This window comes from Humulus lupulus, chromosome 1 (genome assembly GCF_963169125.1).
Source record: "Humulus lupulus chromosome 1, drHumLupu1.1, whole genome shotgun sequence".
Taxonomy (NCBI): domain Eukaryota; kingdom Viridiplantae; phylum Streptophyta; class Magnoliopsida; order Rosales; family Cannabaceae; genus Humulus; species Humulus lupulus.
In genome coordinates, this window is record NC_084793.1 from 91,980,641 (window position 1) to 91,999,162 (window position 18,522).

Consider the following 18,522-nt stretch of genomic DNA (forward strand, 5'->3'; position numbering starts at 1 on the left):
GAATCTTCAAGGCCCTTGCAGCAATCACATGGCGACATGTGTGTCGTTTTCTTAAAGTAGGCCAAAGGTAAACGTCCCTGGATCACGGTAAACGATCCGGGCTAAGCAACCTGCCAATGCCACAGCCTTTCGACCGAGCCTCCTAGCTCGGGCAGGAACTGGGGAGACGACTTGGCGAGCGCCGCGAGGGTGATGCAACCCTCCTCCCGGCAAGCCCGGGTGAAGGCTTGGGGGGTAAATGTTATCCCCATTTCCTGCAGGGGATTTGGGCCTTTGCCCTGACCCACGGTCAGAGGACCAGATCGGTTTGGACCAGGGTCCCTGGGTTTGAGTATTGCCCAAGGGGACTGGTCCGGACCAGGGACTCCAGACTGGGCCCATTGGAGGGTTCCGGGACGTCCCTCCAGGTTCGTCCTCAGCAAGAACGGTCCCGGCGATGGCCAGAGCCCTGGACCGTCGTGGCCTACGCATTCCTGTCCCGGACCCTGGTGTGGTCCGGGCCTATGGTAAACGGAGCGGGCCAAAGGTAAACGGACCTGGATCATCCCCTCCCTGGGTGAAGGGCTAAGCGTCCAGGATCCTGAAGCCGCCTCATTTCGCGTGGGCATTGTCCCCCATTTTTCGCCTGCAGAAAGGGTCGCCTCGGGATTGCTCACTGATGTGTTAGGACTGCGCAGCCAAGTACCCTAACCGGTCTTGTCTCCTGAATCAGCCTCGTGACTCGAAGTGGTCAGAGCCAAAGTGTCATTTTGTTGGGCGAAGCTTGTATCTCAGGTCAACCAATTGGGCCTTAGCTGGTTTGAATTTCGTGTATTGTATATCTCTTTGTATTGGGCCTCCACTAGAAAGGCCCCTCGCACTCATTTCTCTGATGGGCCCGGGTCGGATCCGGCCCAGACCCGATATTCCCCTCAGCTTATAAATATAAGTTGTAGAACAATGTAAAGAAAAAAGAAGAGAAAAAGGAAGGAAGGCAGAAACTCTGTTAAGATACAGCTAAAAAACTCCATTGTATAAGCTTCTTCTAGCTCTAATATATAGACTCGTGGACTAAGGCTAGTTAACGCCCCAACCACGTAAAAACCCTGTGTCGATCTTCTACTCTCATTATTATTATTACCAGCGAATATTGTTCATTAATAGAGTTGTCAAAAATCTCGGTTAACAATACTTATTTGAGTAGTAGTACATGAATACATTGGCTATCCCCAAGGAATCCACTAGGTGCATGTCTATTGCTTTTTTTATATATATATAAAATTAACATTTTATTACTTATTTTCTTTCCCAACCTACCCTATTTTGACTTAGTGGATCCCTTGGAGATAGTAAGCAGACATGTTTTAATACTCATTTTTTCAAGATATTTCATCAAATATCTTGAAAAAATGAGGAGCAGAACATGAATACATTGGCTATCCCCAAGGCATCCACTAGGTGCATGTCTATTTCTTTATATATATATATATATAAACTTAACATTTTATTACTTATTGTTTTTCCCAACCTACCCTATTCTGACTTAGTGGATCCCTTTGAGATAGTAAGCATACATGTTATAATACTCATTTTTTTGAAGATATTTCATCAAATATCTTGAAAAAATGAGTACCATTACATGAATACATTGGCTATCCCCAATGCATCCACCAGGTGCATGTGTACGTATATCTGATACTATCATTAATTAATGAATATAAATAAAGTTTTCATTGAATTAAATAAAAAGTTACAAATATTTGTTCAAATTACATATCACTATCCTCATCATCACTAACTACAACATCATTACGAACACCACTATCACCATCACTATCGACTAGAACATTACGTCATCCTCATCGTCTTCATACTCGGCCAACGTGTTGTCTTCTAATTCAACTTCATCATCGACAAAAAATTCATCTGAACCTTTGCCAACCAAATCATCAATGTTGTACACTTCAGTGGGATTGACATCAACCCGATCATACTGAAGATTATCAAAAATTGGAAGTTCTACCCACAACTGAAATGAAGAAGAATTAACTTCTTGCAATATTGGTATATCATTTATGGTCTCATTATCATCAGCATCAGAATTTGAGAAATCCCGTACATTCCTTGGAATGTATTCATTAACGAGCCTCCAATCATCCCCATTTTTCACATCTCAAAGATAATACACCAACTTCGTTTGAGATGCGAGAACGAAATGATCATCTTTATAACATTCTTCCTTGACATATACGCTCGTTAAATTGGATTCCACTTTAATTCTACTTGTATTGAACAATCTAAACTTGAATAGGAAAACACTGTAACTGTAACGTCCCCCTAATCCAGGACCGTTACACTGTGTACTTTAGATAGTGTTCAACTTGCTAACCAAGTCATTTGGTTTAAAAAGTGTAACTATGGTTAATGTTAAGGGTTAGGGTTAAAAAATTTGGTCAGAGAACCGTTGACTTTTATTTTAAAAGATTCAAACATTTATGGGATCCCAAAATATTACCAAAAAACTTTTAATAAGGTGAATATACATCAAAAGTTACATTCAGCTGGCCTTAGCAGCAAAAACAAGCCTACAACCCTAGTTCCTTTGAGATAACCCCGGCCGTGGTGGTCGAGCAACTGCATATGTACACACCGCCGCCGAAGCCCTCCAAATCATGGATGGTTAAGCTTTCCCTTTCCCTTACCTGCACCACAAAGCACACCGTGGTGGTCAGTGTATATCTCACACTTCTCACTACACAAGTAGTGCTGCCACACCTTCAGTGCAAAGACTACTACTACAAGCTCTAAGTCATGTGTAGGGCATCTTTGCTCATATCCTTCAACTGACATGATGCATAGGCAATCACCTTCCCTGTCTACACAAGGACACAACCTAGGCCCTGCCTCAAGGCGTCACAATAAACCACAAACTTGTCCTGATCTGTAGGAACACTCAGAACTGGAGCAGTGATCAAACTCTTCCTCAACTTTTGGAAGCTGTCTTCACACTTGTCTGACCATACAAACTTCTAATTCTTGCGTGTTAACTCTGTCAATGATGACGCAATCTTGGAGAACCCTTCCATAAAGTGTATGTAGTACACTGCTAATCCCAAGAAATTCCTGATCTCTGAAGCATTCTTCGGTCTTGGCCAATCTCTGACCACTTCAATCTTTGCTGGATCAACCTTAATTCCATCCTTACTAACTATGCGACCCAAGAAACTCACCTGTGGCAACCAAAACTCGCATTTCTTGAACTTCGCATACAGCCTGTGTTCTCTCAACCTCTGTAGTACCAATCTGAGGTGCTGCTCGGGTTCTGTCTCTGTCCGAGAGTATATCAATATATCGTCAATAAAGACGATCACAAACTAGTCCAGGTAGTCTTTGAACACCCTGTTCATCAAATCCATAAATATTGTCGGGGCATTAGTCAACCCAAATGACATCACTAAAAACTCATAATGTCCATACCTGGTGCGAAAAGCTGTCTTTGGTATATCCTCCTCTTTGATCCTCAGCTGGTGATAACCAGATTGAAGATCTATCTTAGGGAACACCGTTCTACCCTGCAACTGATCAAACAAATCATCAATCCTTGGTAGAGGATATCTATTCTTGATAGTCAACTTATTCAGTTCTTTATAATCGGTACACATCCTCAGAGAACCATCATTTTTCTTCACAAAGAGGACTGGTGCGCCCCATGGCGAGAAACTGGGCCTAATAAAACTCAAGTCCAGTAACTCCTGTAGTTGAACCTTTAGTTAATTCATCTCAGCTAGAGCCATCCTGTAAGGTGCCCTAGACACTGGCTCTGTCCCTGGCGCCAATTCAATTACAAACTCAATCTCCCTGCGTGGAGGTAACCCTGGCAGATCCTCTGCAAACACGTCCAGAAACTCACAGACTAATCGGGTCTGTTCTGGTCCCACTGGCACGACCTGGGTGGTATCCATCACGCTAGCTAAGAACCCTCCTGGAATAGGTCTCTAGCTCTAAGTACAGATATAATAGGTATACGAGGTCCATGCATAGACAAAGGGGTCCTCACCCTCCCCTTCAAAGGTTACTATGTTTTTCTTGTAGTCTATCGTTTCCCCATACTTCTCTAGCCAATCCATACCCAAAATTATGTCAAACTCAATCATCTCCAGCTCTACCAAGTCAATTGATAACACCCTGTCATCCACTGTAACTGGTAGTGATCTAACCCATCTTCTGGAAACCACTAACTCCCTAGTAGGAAACACTGTACGAAACCCCACAAGATAGAAGTCTCATGGTCTACACAATCCATCTATGATCCTACTAGCAACAAAAGAATGCGTAGCACCCGAATCAATTAAATCAGTATAGAAGATTCCAGCACTAGAAAGCTGACCTGTAACTACCGAGGGACTAGCCTCGACCTCTGCCTGGGTCAAGGTGAACACCCGAGCTGGCGTCAGGCTATCCACCTTCTTCGGCTTCTCCTCTCTGGCTCTTGGGTAGTCTTTCTTCAAATGCCCCGTACTACCACAAACAAAATAGGCCTTCGCCCGACATTCCCCAATATGGCGCCTCCTGCACCTAGCACACTCTGGGAATGCCTTCCATGTCTCACCGCCACTCTGGCGGCCCATCTGTATGCCCCGTGACGTCCTATTTGGCCCTGGAGCTGAAGTTGTGTCCAAAGTATTACTCTTCTAATCACTGGGGCCTCCACCCCTACCAAAACCTATAAGTGAAGGTCCCGACATCCTAAAATCCCTTCTGGCTGCATTGTCATGCCAGATCTTATTCTCTGCGCTCTCAGCTGTAAGCGCCTTCTTCACAGCCTGTGCATAGGTAGTCACTCATGGCACAGTAGTAATACGAACGTCCTGGGCTATCATAGGCTATAGCCCCTGAAGAAACCTCTCTCTTCTGGTCCCATCAATGGGCAGCAGATCTCTGGCAAACTTTGCCAACCTGTCGAACTTCAGGGCGTAATCAGTCATTGTCATGTTACCCTGAAGTAACCTGTTGAACTCTTCAACCTTCGCAGATTTAACTTCGTCATTGTAGTATTTCTCATTGAATAAGGTCCTGAACTCATCCCACTCCATGGTGGTTACTGCTCTGTACGCGCCGGCAAAAGTCAACATTTTATATTATTGTATGTGCACATTTTAAGTAAGGTTGGTGGGTAGACTTTTGCCGGCGTGTTTTGTTGCGCCGGAAAAAGTCTACACTACGCTGGGAAAAGCCTCAGTTATTTAAACAGTGTCATTTTTTATTAGGGTTTTCGGGCTCGACTTTCGCCGGTGCAGGACCTTATTCAAGACCTATACCAGCGCAAATTAACGCCGTCAAGAGCTTGTGTTTTCGCCGGTGCCTTTCGCGAATTGCGCGAGTAAATGTTTCTTTTACCGGCTTAATTTTGAATTGCCCTGGCAAAGACTTACTTTCTTGTAGTGATATGGGAGTCAATAGACCCTTAAAAAATCTAATTAAATAATTTTTTTATACGTTAAGTATAAAGTATTTGATTTCTTGAAAAAAAAATATAGAGAAATTGACAGCTAAAGTTCTCATTCTTTAAAAATTGAAGCATTTAAGTCCCTGGTGTTTTCTTTTCTAGCAGTAATAGTTCCTAACATTCTTGTGTAATCCCCATTTTAACGAACGGATAACGGTTTGAGAAAAATATACAATAATTATTGTGTAACGTTAGAGACTTTTACGAGTAAAAACAAAATATAAGGGACTTAAATATGCTACACTTATAAAATAAAAGAGACTTTATCCGCTAATTACCTATTTTTTTTATTCAAAATAACTAAAAAAGAAAATTATTTTGCCGAACTTATTTAAGATTGATGGATGTTTGTAGATCTTAAATTTTTAAAGAGTAATGATAAAGTATTAATTAAAAGAATCAGCAATTGAGTATATACTCATATATATGTCATCAATTATAATAACTAGAGACTATACTGGCTTAACAAAAAAATCTTCAAGATTATGCAAAAAATTAATTTCAAGAGCAAATGTATATATGATGAGAGAACTTTCAAACAAGTATTTCCTGAATTGTCAACTATTTTGGCAACTTGTATTCCATGTGGAGAAACCTTCTTCCAGTTTGTATGCACGTATTTTCTACAATTTTTTTAATTAGCAAGAAAAATAAATTTATGGCATGGGGTTTCAAAGAAGACTAAAATCATATATCTAAATTATGTATTTATATAATTCAAATATATTGCCACCCTGATCATCATCTCATGCCAACCAATCTTGAAGGAAGCTATTTATTATATTAAATATAGAAAATACTAAATATCCAAAGAATATCCCCAAAAGGCACAACAGAATAAACACCCCCAACATGGAGACAAATAATCAACAATAAAAAAAAATCGTTGTGTGTGCCTCATTATAATTAAAACCCGACTAGTTATTATTATGCCCTATAGATAAAAACCCTACCTAATGAAATAATAAGACACTATGACACCATACATTATCTCAAGAGCAATAAATAAAGTTTGTAACGTATTATTAAGTCAATTAGGTCATCAATTCTATTAAGAAGTTCCAGCAACAACACGAGTAGAATTCGTTTCAATGTATACAATTTTAACCAAAAACCTAAACTTAACTATGCCATATCAATATTTTTAATCGACGAGTGCCTTTCTTCCAAAAAAAAAAAGAATCACAAGTATAGGAACACATGCTAAGATAAAACAACCTTTTTCACAATATGTTCAGAAATAAAAATAATAGTACGTAAAAAGCACAAATTAAAAACCGAGGGCCAGATACGTCATTCTATCAAGAGTGCATTTGTGTATGGTTGTAAACTCGGTCATATTACATTACTTGTTTACTTGATTAACCAAACGAGAAACATTATTTTAAACTTCTATGAAGGGTTGTAGAAGTGTTTTCTATGATTAATTTTTTATATTTTTGAAACAAGATTGTTTAATGTTGTTGGGATTGCAATCCTCTATAAATATATATGTATATATATATATATATGGACGTATCAGATTATTTTTATTAGAAAAGGGGGCATATAAATATATGTATATAAATAATAATACTATAAATATTGGTAGAACATGTATACGATCGATCTGGCTGCCACTAATGCTTAAAAGTGAATTAGGGTTAGCGATAAAGATCCACCGGATAGAAAATGTATATTTCTAGTACTATTCTGTAACACTTGTAGTAATAATATATTCTGATTATATGTATGTATATATATTTATATATATATATATACATATATATATATCCCTTACTAGGTCTGTATAAATATATTAGGCATTAAAACTAAGATAGATCATATGGCTGAGCCCCACGAATAGTGGCTGTACTTATTCTTACGTCAGAACTCATTATTCAATTACTCTCATTAGATCACACTTAAATTATAATCAACTAGGTTTTTTATTCATGCAAACTGTTTATATATGTACTACTGTCTTATTGTTTTGGGTTCGGACATATATAGAATAATATAGTCGAAGAGATTAAGTTATAGACATACATAAACCCTGGTGTCTCTAATATATATATATTTACATTAAAGTTGGAACTTCATTAAATTACTTACGAAATCAACATAAAGTATGTGTGTGCGTGCGTACATTTATGTATATTTTAAACTATAGGATACTTTCATTGTTACTTATTATTATTATTATTATTTTTGAAAAGGGATTGTGTTGACGTCGTTTTTCGTCAACTTAGAAATGTAGAGAAATTAAACAAAATACCAGAGGAAACAAATAATAATAGATACGATTTTTACGTGGTTCAGCAGTTAAAAACTGTCTAGCCCACGAGTCAGTGTTATTCACTTTTTTGGAATTCTCTCAAAGCTTTCTGGAAGAAATTTTACAGAGTCATCCAAATACAAGTTTTTCTCCCCTTACAAATGAATTGTTCCACTCTATTTATAAAGTGATTTACCGAATATCTCCCCTCATATTTCAGGGAGTTATTATACAAATAAATACAATTAAATGCATATAATTACTATGTACGCGTATAAATCTCATAATATTTGGGATTTAACAACAAATTACAACGAATCCCTCAAACATAAGGATTTTATAACAATAAAGATGTTCACACTCAGCTCGCGACCTTGAACATTGAATTCACACGCCTTTGAGATCGATCAACCATCACGAGTTCGCTACCTCAGTTCGCCTCGACTTTAAACAAGTATCATTGTTCAGATCATCCTTTTCGAGCTCACAATGCCCGAGCTCAAACCGTCTTGTCTGATGACAGGAAAGGGATCAGGAAATTTATACAAGAGTTGAACCACTGTCATTGTAGCTTCGAGCTTGACTTATAACCTCGGAACATCTCCGAGACCACATAGTTTCCGTGCTCACCAATTTCGATGTTGTCGCACTTACTACACAACGAGACTGTTCTTGAGATTTTCATTAAAGTTGATTATGACGAACCTGCTTATTTCGAGCTAGCAACATATGAGCCTGACTTTTGAGATCAAAATTTCTATTCTCGAAATTTGGGTGTAACATTTTTCCCGCTCAAAAGTATCAGTTCGAATCCTATGAGAAGGAAACTTTTGAATTGTCTCTTTCAAAAATCGAGTCACCAACCACACTCGAGTGTGGATACGTGTCAGCTACAGATTGCACAGTCAGAGTACTTGAGTACTTTTTTGACACGCCCACGTCTTTTCGTGTTTCAACTTTTTGCCGCCATTGCCATATTTACACCCCAACCGTTAGATCAGACTCCAAATCAAACTAACGACCCAGATTAGTCCGACCCTTGACAACCTCCGGGGTCTACAAATATGTCTACTCCATCTTCTTCATTTCACTTTCACTCTCTTTAAAATTTCGCATTAGAGAAAGAGAAAAGAAAAACCAGAGACTCTTTGCAGGTTCTCCGAGCCACGGAAACAAAATAATTCCAACGCTTTCGACTTCGTGAAGTCATTCTTGAAACCGATCCTTCAGTCGACAACGTCGCTATATATGCAAGCTTCTGTGTGTAAGTTCCTTTCCTTGATTTCTCAATCTTTATTTCTTCATGCATTTTTACGTACTTTCTTTCTGTATTAATATATGCACTAGTTAGTAGCCTTAACAATACTGTTTAGCTGATACTACATAAAATTAGGACTCAAAATTCTTTAACCATGGGTTTCAAACCCAGATTCGGTGCAAAGGTAGGATTTTCAAATAATAACATATCGTGTAAGCCAAGAAATGGGGGGTTCTGAATTAGGGTTTTTAACTGCACAAATCCCAAAATTATCACCTTTTTGGGTAACCGTTAGCTGTATCCCTAAAAATCCAGGATCCTTAAAATGAATCCAAACTTCCCCACTCTCGTGTTAAGCACACGCTCGAAGCTCAAACTTTACAATAGTTCGGGGTTCCTTTTCGAATTTGATTTATCCTTTTGAGACCTTAGTCTCGATTGTATTTACTCTGTGATCTCGTGCTTTCGAGCTCGAATCATCAAAACTGTACTCTATGATTTCTTGCATGCTTGGCCCTCACCCTTTTCTATATTGTTAGATGTCGCAGAACTTTGAGATTCGGTGGGTGTCAGTGCTTGCAATTCCTTACTCTCCATCAACTCCCAGTCTGGAATCTCCCTTCACTCGTAACTAGCACTTGATACGCGAGCAACACGAGAGGTGTGAACAAGGGAGCATCCGAGATTGTTTTCGATGTCAGATTGACGAGGTCATGGAAGGAAAAAGGAAAATACTCCGAGTCGCGATTTATCTAGATCCGGACCCAGACCTATCCCACTTGATCCCAAACTCAAAGTCACCGTTGCTTACGAGCCTGGTGCACTTTTCTTCTCGCTGATGGAAGACCCTTCAAACCGTCCTTCCACTTCTCGAGCTGCATCCATTCCAACCCTGGAAGAGGGTTTTTTCAAGGCTGAGAATAACTAGAGCTCAGTCACCTCAATGGGCCAAATTTATGAGCTATTAGCTTGCCACGGCCTGAAACTTTCCGGCGCACTGATGTGTTGACCTGCGACTCCGAATGAGCGGAGCTTCTTCGCCCTGGGAGATGGCAATCCCGACAACAAGATTAAGCTCGCAGCCTAGAGTCTCAAGCACATGAGAGAAGGGGTTCTGCTACCCCTGAAATCCTATTTTAAGGATTTTATGGACTTTGTTGGGCTCGCTCCCTTCCAACTCAAGACCAATTCATATAGGGTACTTTATGCCCTCAGGTCCCTGTACCACGAGCTGAAGTGGAAGGGACTTTCACCCCAAGAGATTCTATACTTCTTCTATCTCAAAAGCAACCCTTCCCGAGCTCGGGGAGGGGATGGCTTCGACTATTTGTCGAGCTATCCAAAGGAGAAGAAACTGTTCAAGGATATACCAAACCACCCCCCGAACTTTAAGCTCGCGTTCTTCTGGATGGATGGCCTCGCTCCTTCTAGATTCTATTCATTCCAACACATCCGTAAGTACTCACACTTATTCCTTTCCTTTTTGTTTAATGATTATGCTCGGAATAATACCATGTAACCATCTCTTCAGCCAACTATCACCATCCCAACCCCTTAGAGTCGATGGTGGAACATAAGGAAACTCTATTCCAGCTGCCCTATGGTCGGTGGTCTTTATCTTATCTTCTCCATGAGGAGGGGCTCCGAACCTGTGGCCTCTTGGAGCAAGACCAGTCTACGGACGACTCTGCCTACCGCAAGTACTTCAAGTGGGAGCACGTGCCACTTCTCGCTGAGAGACTTCCTCCGAGACGGAGGTCTTGGAACTCACAGACCAATCCCCATGCGGCTCGTCATCATGATCGGTCTGCCTCAGGAAATGAGGCCCAGGACGAGGCCTCGAGCTCGGGTGTCAAAGGTAAAATAATACTTAGATCCAATATGTGGTCCCCTTCTTTTCTTAAGCACAAGCCCGACACACTGATCCTCTTTCCGGATCCTAAGGATAACATTCACATTTGGTCCTGGGTATATGAGAGGGTACGTAGGTTTGATAGCTAGTTAGGTTAGTACCAAACCATGTATAGTTTAAACGAGGTTTGGGATGGGGTCGCCGTTCAATACGGGACCAACGTTTATAGAGACATTTCGAGGCTGTCTCCAACATATAGAGAAGGGACTCCCCCAACTTCCTCTGAAGATAAGGGAATTTCTTGTTCGCCGAGCACAAGCTTGGTAGAGAGTACCACATAGGTTTCTTTTGACCTTAGTCTTGCTTCTTTTGTAGTTTAGGCTTGATCAATAATGTGTAAATTTTGTATTTGCAGGTGACATGGAGTCCGACTTGGACAACATACTGAGTCATCCCACGGGGGCCAAGGCAAGTAAGCGTCAGAGGGCGTCAAAGAAAGGAGGGCGCTCCTCGAAGATCCCAAAGAGAGCCGAGGTGACTCCTCCAGCCCCAAACGCACAAGGCCCGAGCCAAGCTGCTACTGCAGACCCCAAGGTTAGGGTATCTGCAAAGGTCTCACACGTCCGCCTCCTCCTAAAGTCCAGGTTTCCCAACAAACTACTCCATCCCCAAGGAAACAGATTCCTACACGGGAACGTTTATTGTCGGTCTCGACCCACGTCCCTGACTATGTGATCGATAATGCTGCGGGGACACATGGAGTCAGTCTAGGCTCGGATGTATTATCTCGAGTCGACCAAAGTTTCGGTAACCTTGGCACTCCTCAATGGCAGTTCTTCACCTCCTGCTGCGACAACAACACCCTCTTTGACAAGGGCAGCGAGCTCTTCACCTCGGTAAGTCCTTTTACTTTGTAACGTTGCTTATACGGACTTATCTTGTATGGTTAATAACCTATTTTTGTTTATGTGTACAGGTTTTCGCTGCGTTTGCTCAGCTTAACTTCAAATTGAACAATGAAGTTTACTCGAGCTAGGCCTACGCTCAGGAGGTGAAGAAGCTCCAGTTAAAGCTCGTAGCCAAGCTCAAGGCTGCGATGTCGAAGATATCTGAACTCGAATCAAAGCTGGAGGCCAAGGACTCTGACATCAAGGAGAAGGACTCCAGAAGCAAAGACCTTCAAGAGCTGAATGCCAAGATGGAAGGAGAAAAGGCAGCCATTTTCGACATCATCGAAGGTGAGAAGGCTCGCCTCTTGGAGGAGTTCAAGGCCAAGAAGGATTATGTCGTTGATATGGCAATGTATCGAATTTGGGTGAACAACCCCGAGCTTGATACAAGCTTCCTAGACACCTTGGAAGCCGAGTTTGTCGATAGATGGCAAGCTCGCCTTGATGAGGAAGACGCCAGGCTCGAGGCTGAGGAGACTGTTGGAGCATCATAAGCGGCTGGGGAAAAGGTGCATGCTCCATAAGTGTGGAATCATGGGTTGTGCCCCATTATTTTTTGAAACTCATTTTATATATATGCTCTTGGGGCAAAGACAATACATAGCTCACTTTAGAGCAATTTCATTATTATTTAGACATTAATTTTAATCTTTATGCACATGATTTTCTTGCCCGAAAACCTTCTGAATTTGATTTTACATTCAACTTTTGCTTTAATATTTTTTCTCTACATTTCTAGGTCCATTCTTTTTACTTTTCACTTATTACCAATCTTCTTTTCCTCAAGAACTCTGAAGAACAAAGCAAAGCAGACTCAGAAAAACTTGCTTGATCCAAGGTGTGTTTGTCCAGCTATTTGAATTACCCAAAAATGGTTCCTGATGACGTGGCAAGAATTTCTTACGTGTGGCTGGCACGTGACAGTTCTGAGCAAAGGGATTCTGTTCGGTCATCGACCAGATAGTTATTGCTTCATCAAGTCTCGCGTTTAGGTGCGACCAGTCTGGCCGCATACTTCAATTTACTTCCTATTGAATACACAATCTTGTAATAATTACATTCATTATCTTTCTTTTTATTACCTTGATACGCTGATCTTAATGGGAATAAAGGTCCATCGGCTCATGTAACCTCCTTGAGCCTATACATAAGAATGAGAGGGCTCAAGGAAAATGGGATTTTTTTGACTTTTGAACTTTTAATCTTTGTATTCAGAGAGAAAAGCATAGTGTGACTATCCACTGAAATTGTAATTCTCCTAAGACTGGTGAAACTCAAGAACCCTAGTTCTTTGATCACAGTATTGGGATTCAATATCAATAAGAACACTAAGTGGGCGTAGGTCATTACCACCTAGTTGGGGCTGAACCACTATAAATTGCTCGTGTCACTTTCTTTCCATTTGATTCTCTTCTTGATTTCCTTTTTGATCTTTGTCGTTATTTTGACTCCATGTCGTTGGGCAAATCAAGGGTCAACACTATGAATTCAAGCTCCAATAAGTTATCATCAATCTAACAAATAAATTAACTAAGTTATTAATTCCTCGTGACTCTACTAAAGACTCGGAATTGCACTCTTGAATTCATAGAATGCACAATAACAGATATAGATACACTATTAATTATCCATTGTTATAACCATAATTATCACTCAATCCTCTATAGACGGTCTACAATGAGATGGGACTAAAATACTGTTTTACCCCTCATTGTATTTTATCCTTAAAACACTTAGTTCCTTGTAAATGATATTTCAGTAAACTAATTTAATTACTGAAATGAGATCTCTATCATTTAACACCTTGAACCAAACTAAAAGGAAACCATCATTTCACTTCTTCATCAGAAGCTATAGATGTTCATATCTATGATTAACACTCCCACTCAATTCTACTACTGAGTTCCCAAGATGCAAGTATGGGCTAGTCCGTAGGGTAAGCTGGTAACGAACAAGTCAAAGAACTCAAATAATACAATCAACTAGAATACTAACCACTTAGAATTGCGAATGAATTGACCTATGGTCAAGTATATGATATGACTAGAATAGATAATAATGGTATGTTTACTTATCCTATCAACTGTCAATATCAGTCCAGTCCAATGTAACAAATACATCCGATCTTATCTACTTTGCTAATGTTCTAGAAAGAACATAACACCACAATGTGTAAGTAGATCATATCGTAGATTGGCAAGTCAGTGTAAATCCTGTGCACTGACAAATCTTAGGTTTAACTTATTTTGAACATATAATCATATTTATATTCTACTGTGATTACGTCACTATAAATACGATTAGCTATAATCATATTAATAGAAGTTTATATTAAACAAATAATCATGAAAATAAAACATGCTAGCAAAGTGATTGACCAAGTCAAAAAATGATTTCTATTCTTTTATTGATAATAAAATGAGATTACAAAGAAATTGGGTTTTAATTAGGGCATAAAACCCCAATATTACCATGTACTCGAAAGTACTTATAAGGTGTGTAATCTTAGTAGTTTAGTTATATTTTTCTTTTCTAGTCATTTTTTCTCATCCTTGGGTAGGTCCTCGAGGTTGTGAGATCGAAATTTATTTTTACAGAATTTTCCAGGCTCGGACTCAACTTAATTCGTAGTTGTTTATTTACACTCCAACTTTCTATCGATTAGTTTTAGCTGGTTTGTTCCAAACTTATTTAGCTCGTGTCTGGTTGGTAATCCATACACTTGTAATTTTTATAATCTGGTTACGTCCAGACAATCTTAGCTCGCGTGTTTGGTTATTAATCCATACACTTATAGCTTTTAGCTTGGTTATGTCCAGACAATCTTAGCTCGCATGTTTGGTTATTAATCCATACACTTATAGCTTTTAGCCTGGTTATGTCCAAACCATCTTAGCTTGCGTGTTTGGTTATTAATCCATACACTTATTGTTATATTATTTTATAATATAATGTAATATTATATTATTTTATAATATAATGTTTTAGATTAAATAAATGTGACATATAGTGTCACATATTGTAACATATAATAGAGAGTTACATTATTTGGATATATATGAAATATCCAAACATGTAACATATTTAGTGTTACAAATTCATCACAAATTTGTAACTCCTAAATATCACCTATCATTGTGTAGATTTGTTGTTACACAATATTGAGATGAATTTCTTAAAGCCATATGAGAAATGGCTGATATAGATGTGATTTTAACTCCCATATTGTGTATGGAAGTTGCAAAATCAAGTGGGAATAAATTGGAACATTTTGAAAAAAACTAAAAAAATTGGTTGCTGAAAATGACCAAGGGCCGCGGCGCTTGAAACAAGCGCTGCGGCCCTAGTGGCTGACAACTTCATACAAATTCGGTTTTTATCCAATTTTGAACGTTTTCAACAGACAAGTAACTCCCAAATCTCTATTTTAATTCCATAAAACATCAAATTAATCATTGGTAACAGCCATGGGGGTTGGTGGAATTTGAAATTCAAAGGGTGTCTCAAAACTCTATAAATAGGAGTCTAATGCTCATTTGTAAGACACAACATTTCTATCCATTAGAGCACTTGGCTAGAAACACCTTGAGGCTTGATAATTCTAGAAAGCATTTCCTATTATCTATGAGAGATCCCGTAGTGCTTGAGTTAGGGGGAAATAAGCTTTTGGACAAAGGTTTCAAACCTTGTTCAAGTTGGTGATCCCCAACACTCTTCACTTTGGTAGTGTGAGTGAGAGTTGTTTATCTTTTGTTTCTTGTTCCTTTCTTTCATTCTATTGCTTTTCATCTTTATATTGTTCTTCTCTATTTACTTGTATTTCTTGTTCAAGAGTTGTAATCTTTTCTTTTCTTTTGTTTCAAACACTTTACTTTATTTGTAACCTTTTGCTTAGAGTTGTATTTTACTATTCTCTTCTTCTTCTTCATCATCTTCTTCTTTTTCTTTGTCTATTTGTAATTTTAAATTATAGAGTTGTAACTCTTTTTAATCAATCATTATTTATTTGTAATATATTGCATAGAGTTGTAATTTATTATTATTTCCATTGAGGCAAAATACATATTTTCCTAACATTCAAAAGCTTAACCCTTGTTTGTTTCAATGGAAGGTGAGACCATCAAGATCATGAACCAAGACCTAGTGAGGTTGGATAGGTTTGATGGATCCAATTTCACTAGGTGGCAAGACAAGGTGAAATTCCTTTTGACAACACTCAAGATAGCCTACATCCTTGAGTCATCCTTGGCACCTCTAGCCGAGCCATCCGACAAAGACACTCCCGAGGAGGTGAAGAGAAGAAGGAAGAGGGAGGAGGACAATCTCCTTTGTAGGGGTCATATCCTCAATGCCCTGTTCGATAGGCTCTATGACCTCTACACTGAGACCAAATTGGCCAAGGAGATATGGGATGCACTTGAGAAAAAGTTGAAGGCGGAAGAGGAAGGTACCAAAAAGTTTTTGATATCTCAATACTTCGATTTCAAATTTTTTGGTGATAAACCTATTCTTCCTCAAATTCATGAATTGCAAATAATTGTTAACAAGCTGAAAGTTTTAAAGATTGAGCTTTCCGAGGCCTTTTAAGTTGGTGCTATAGTGGCTAAATTACCGCCAACTTGGAAGAGCTATAGGAAAAGAATCCTTCATAAAAATGTGCATTATTCTTCGGAGGAAATCCAAAAACATATTCGAATCGAAGAGGAATCGATATGTAGAGATAAACTTGTGGAGGGATCTAATGGAGAGTCTTCCAAAGCAAATGCGGTGTCACAACCAAAACATCCCAAAAACAAAGGGAAAAAGGGTAACAAGAAACCTTTGGGTCCAAAAACCAACTCAAACAAGTTTAAGGGCGAGAAAGGTCCTTGCTTTGTGTGTGGGAAAAAGGGTCACTATGCTAGAGAGTGTAGGCATGGAAAAGACCAACAAGGACCTAAGGTGAACGCAACTCAAGAGGAAAACATAGTTGCTACCCTTAGTGAGGTGAATGCGGTCCAAGGCAAGGTGAAAGGGTGGTGGTATGATACATGTGCCACCGTCCATGTCACCTATGACAAATCATTGTTCAAGACCTTTGAAGAGTCAAAGGGAAACCATGAGATATAAATGGGCAATGAGGGCAAATCCAAGGTACTTGGCAAAGGTACTATTGAAGTCTACTTCACCTCCGGCAAGAAAGTTACATTAGTGAATGTACTTCATGTTCCCGAAATGAGTAGAAACTTGGTAAGTGGTGATTTGCTTGGAAAGCCCGGCATTAAAGCCGTTTTTGAGTCCGGTAAACTTATACTTACCAAATCAAATGTATTCTTGGGAAAAGGGTACTCTTGTGAGGGAATGGTTAAATTGTGCACCAATGATGTAACTTTCAATGTTATCAATAAAAATGCTAATTCCGCCTATATTGTTGAGTATGATTCTTTATTTTTGTGGCATCTTAGACTATCGCATATAGGTTTTTCAACCATGAAAAGAGTAGTAAAATGTGGTATGATTGCATGCAATATTGAAATATATGGTAAATGTGAAACATGTGTTAAGGCAAAAATGATTAAGAAACTATTTCCTAGTGTAGAAAGATCATCTAATTTACTAGATTTAATCCATAGTGATCTTTGTGAATTAAATGGTGTTTTAACTAGAGGTGGTAAAAGGTATTTTCTTACTTTTATAGATGATTTTAGTTGATATACCTATGTGTTTCTTTTAAAGCATAAAGATGAAACTTTTGATGCTTTTAAATTGTATAAATTAGAAGTTGAAATCAACTAAATAAAAAGATTAAGGTGCTAAGAAGTGATAGAGGAGCAGAGTACTTCTCTAATGAATTCAATACATTTTGTGAAGAAAATGGTATAATTCATGAGTGCACTGAACCTTATACACCACAACACAATGGTGTTGCCGAAAGGAAAAATAGGACTTATCTAGAAATGATAAATTCTATGTTGGTGTTTTCTAAGTTGAACTTCAACTTATGGGGTGGAGCGCTTTTAACCGCTTGTCACATTCTTAATCGAATACCGATGAAGAAAAATGAGATATCTCCATATGAGTTATGGAAAGGAAGAAAACCCAACATAGGGTACTTCAAAGTGTGGGGGTGTCTTGCATATTGCAAGAAAAATGAACCTAATAGAACAAAGTTAGGTTCAAGAGCCATAAAATGTGCTTTTGTTGGTTATGCCAACAATAGTAAAGCTTATAGGCTATTAGACTTTGAGTCTAATATTGTGATTAAATCTAGAGAAGTTGAATTTTTTGAGAACATGTTATGTGACAACAATTCTCAAGCCTCAACATCTCTAAAGGAGAATTTGTTATATGAGAACAATTCTCAAGCTTCTACATCCAAAGTTGATTCTAAAGAGGAGAATTCTCAAAAGGATGTAAAGCAACCCTTTGAACCTAGAAGAAGCAAAGGCTTAAAAATCATAAAAGTCTAGTAGTGGATGAGATAGATTCTCAACGAATTTCATTCTACATGGTAGAAGAAAATAGAGAGGAAGTCATTAGGAAAATTCCTATTGTACTTCTCGTTGAGGATGATCCTAAGACTTATAGAGAAGCTATGCAATCGAGAGATAGTGCATTTTGGAAAGAAGCCATCAATGATGAGATGGATTCCATTCTTTCCAATAACACTGGGAATTGGTAGACCTCCCACCGAGGTCTAAGCCAATTGGGTGTAAGTGGGTATTTAGGAGAAAATACCAC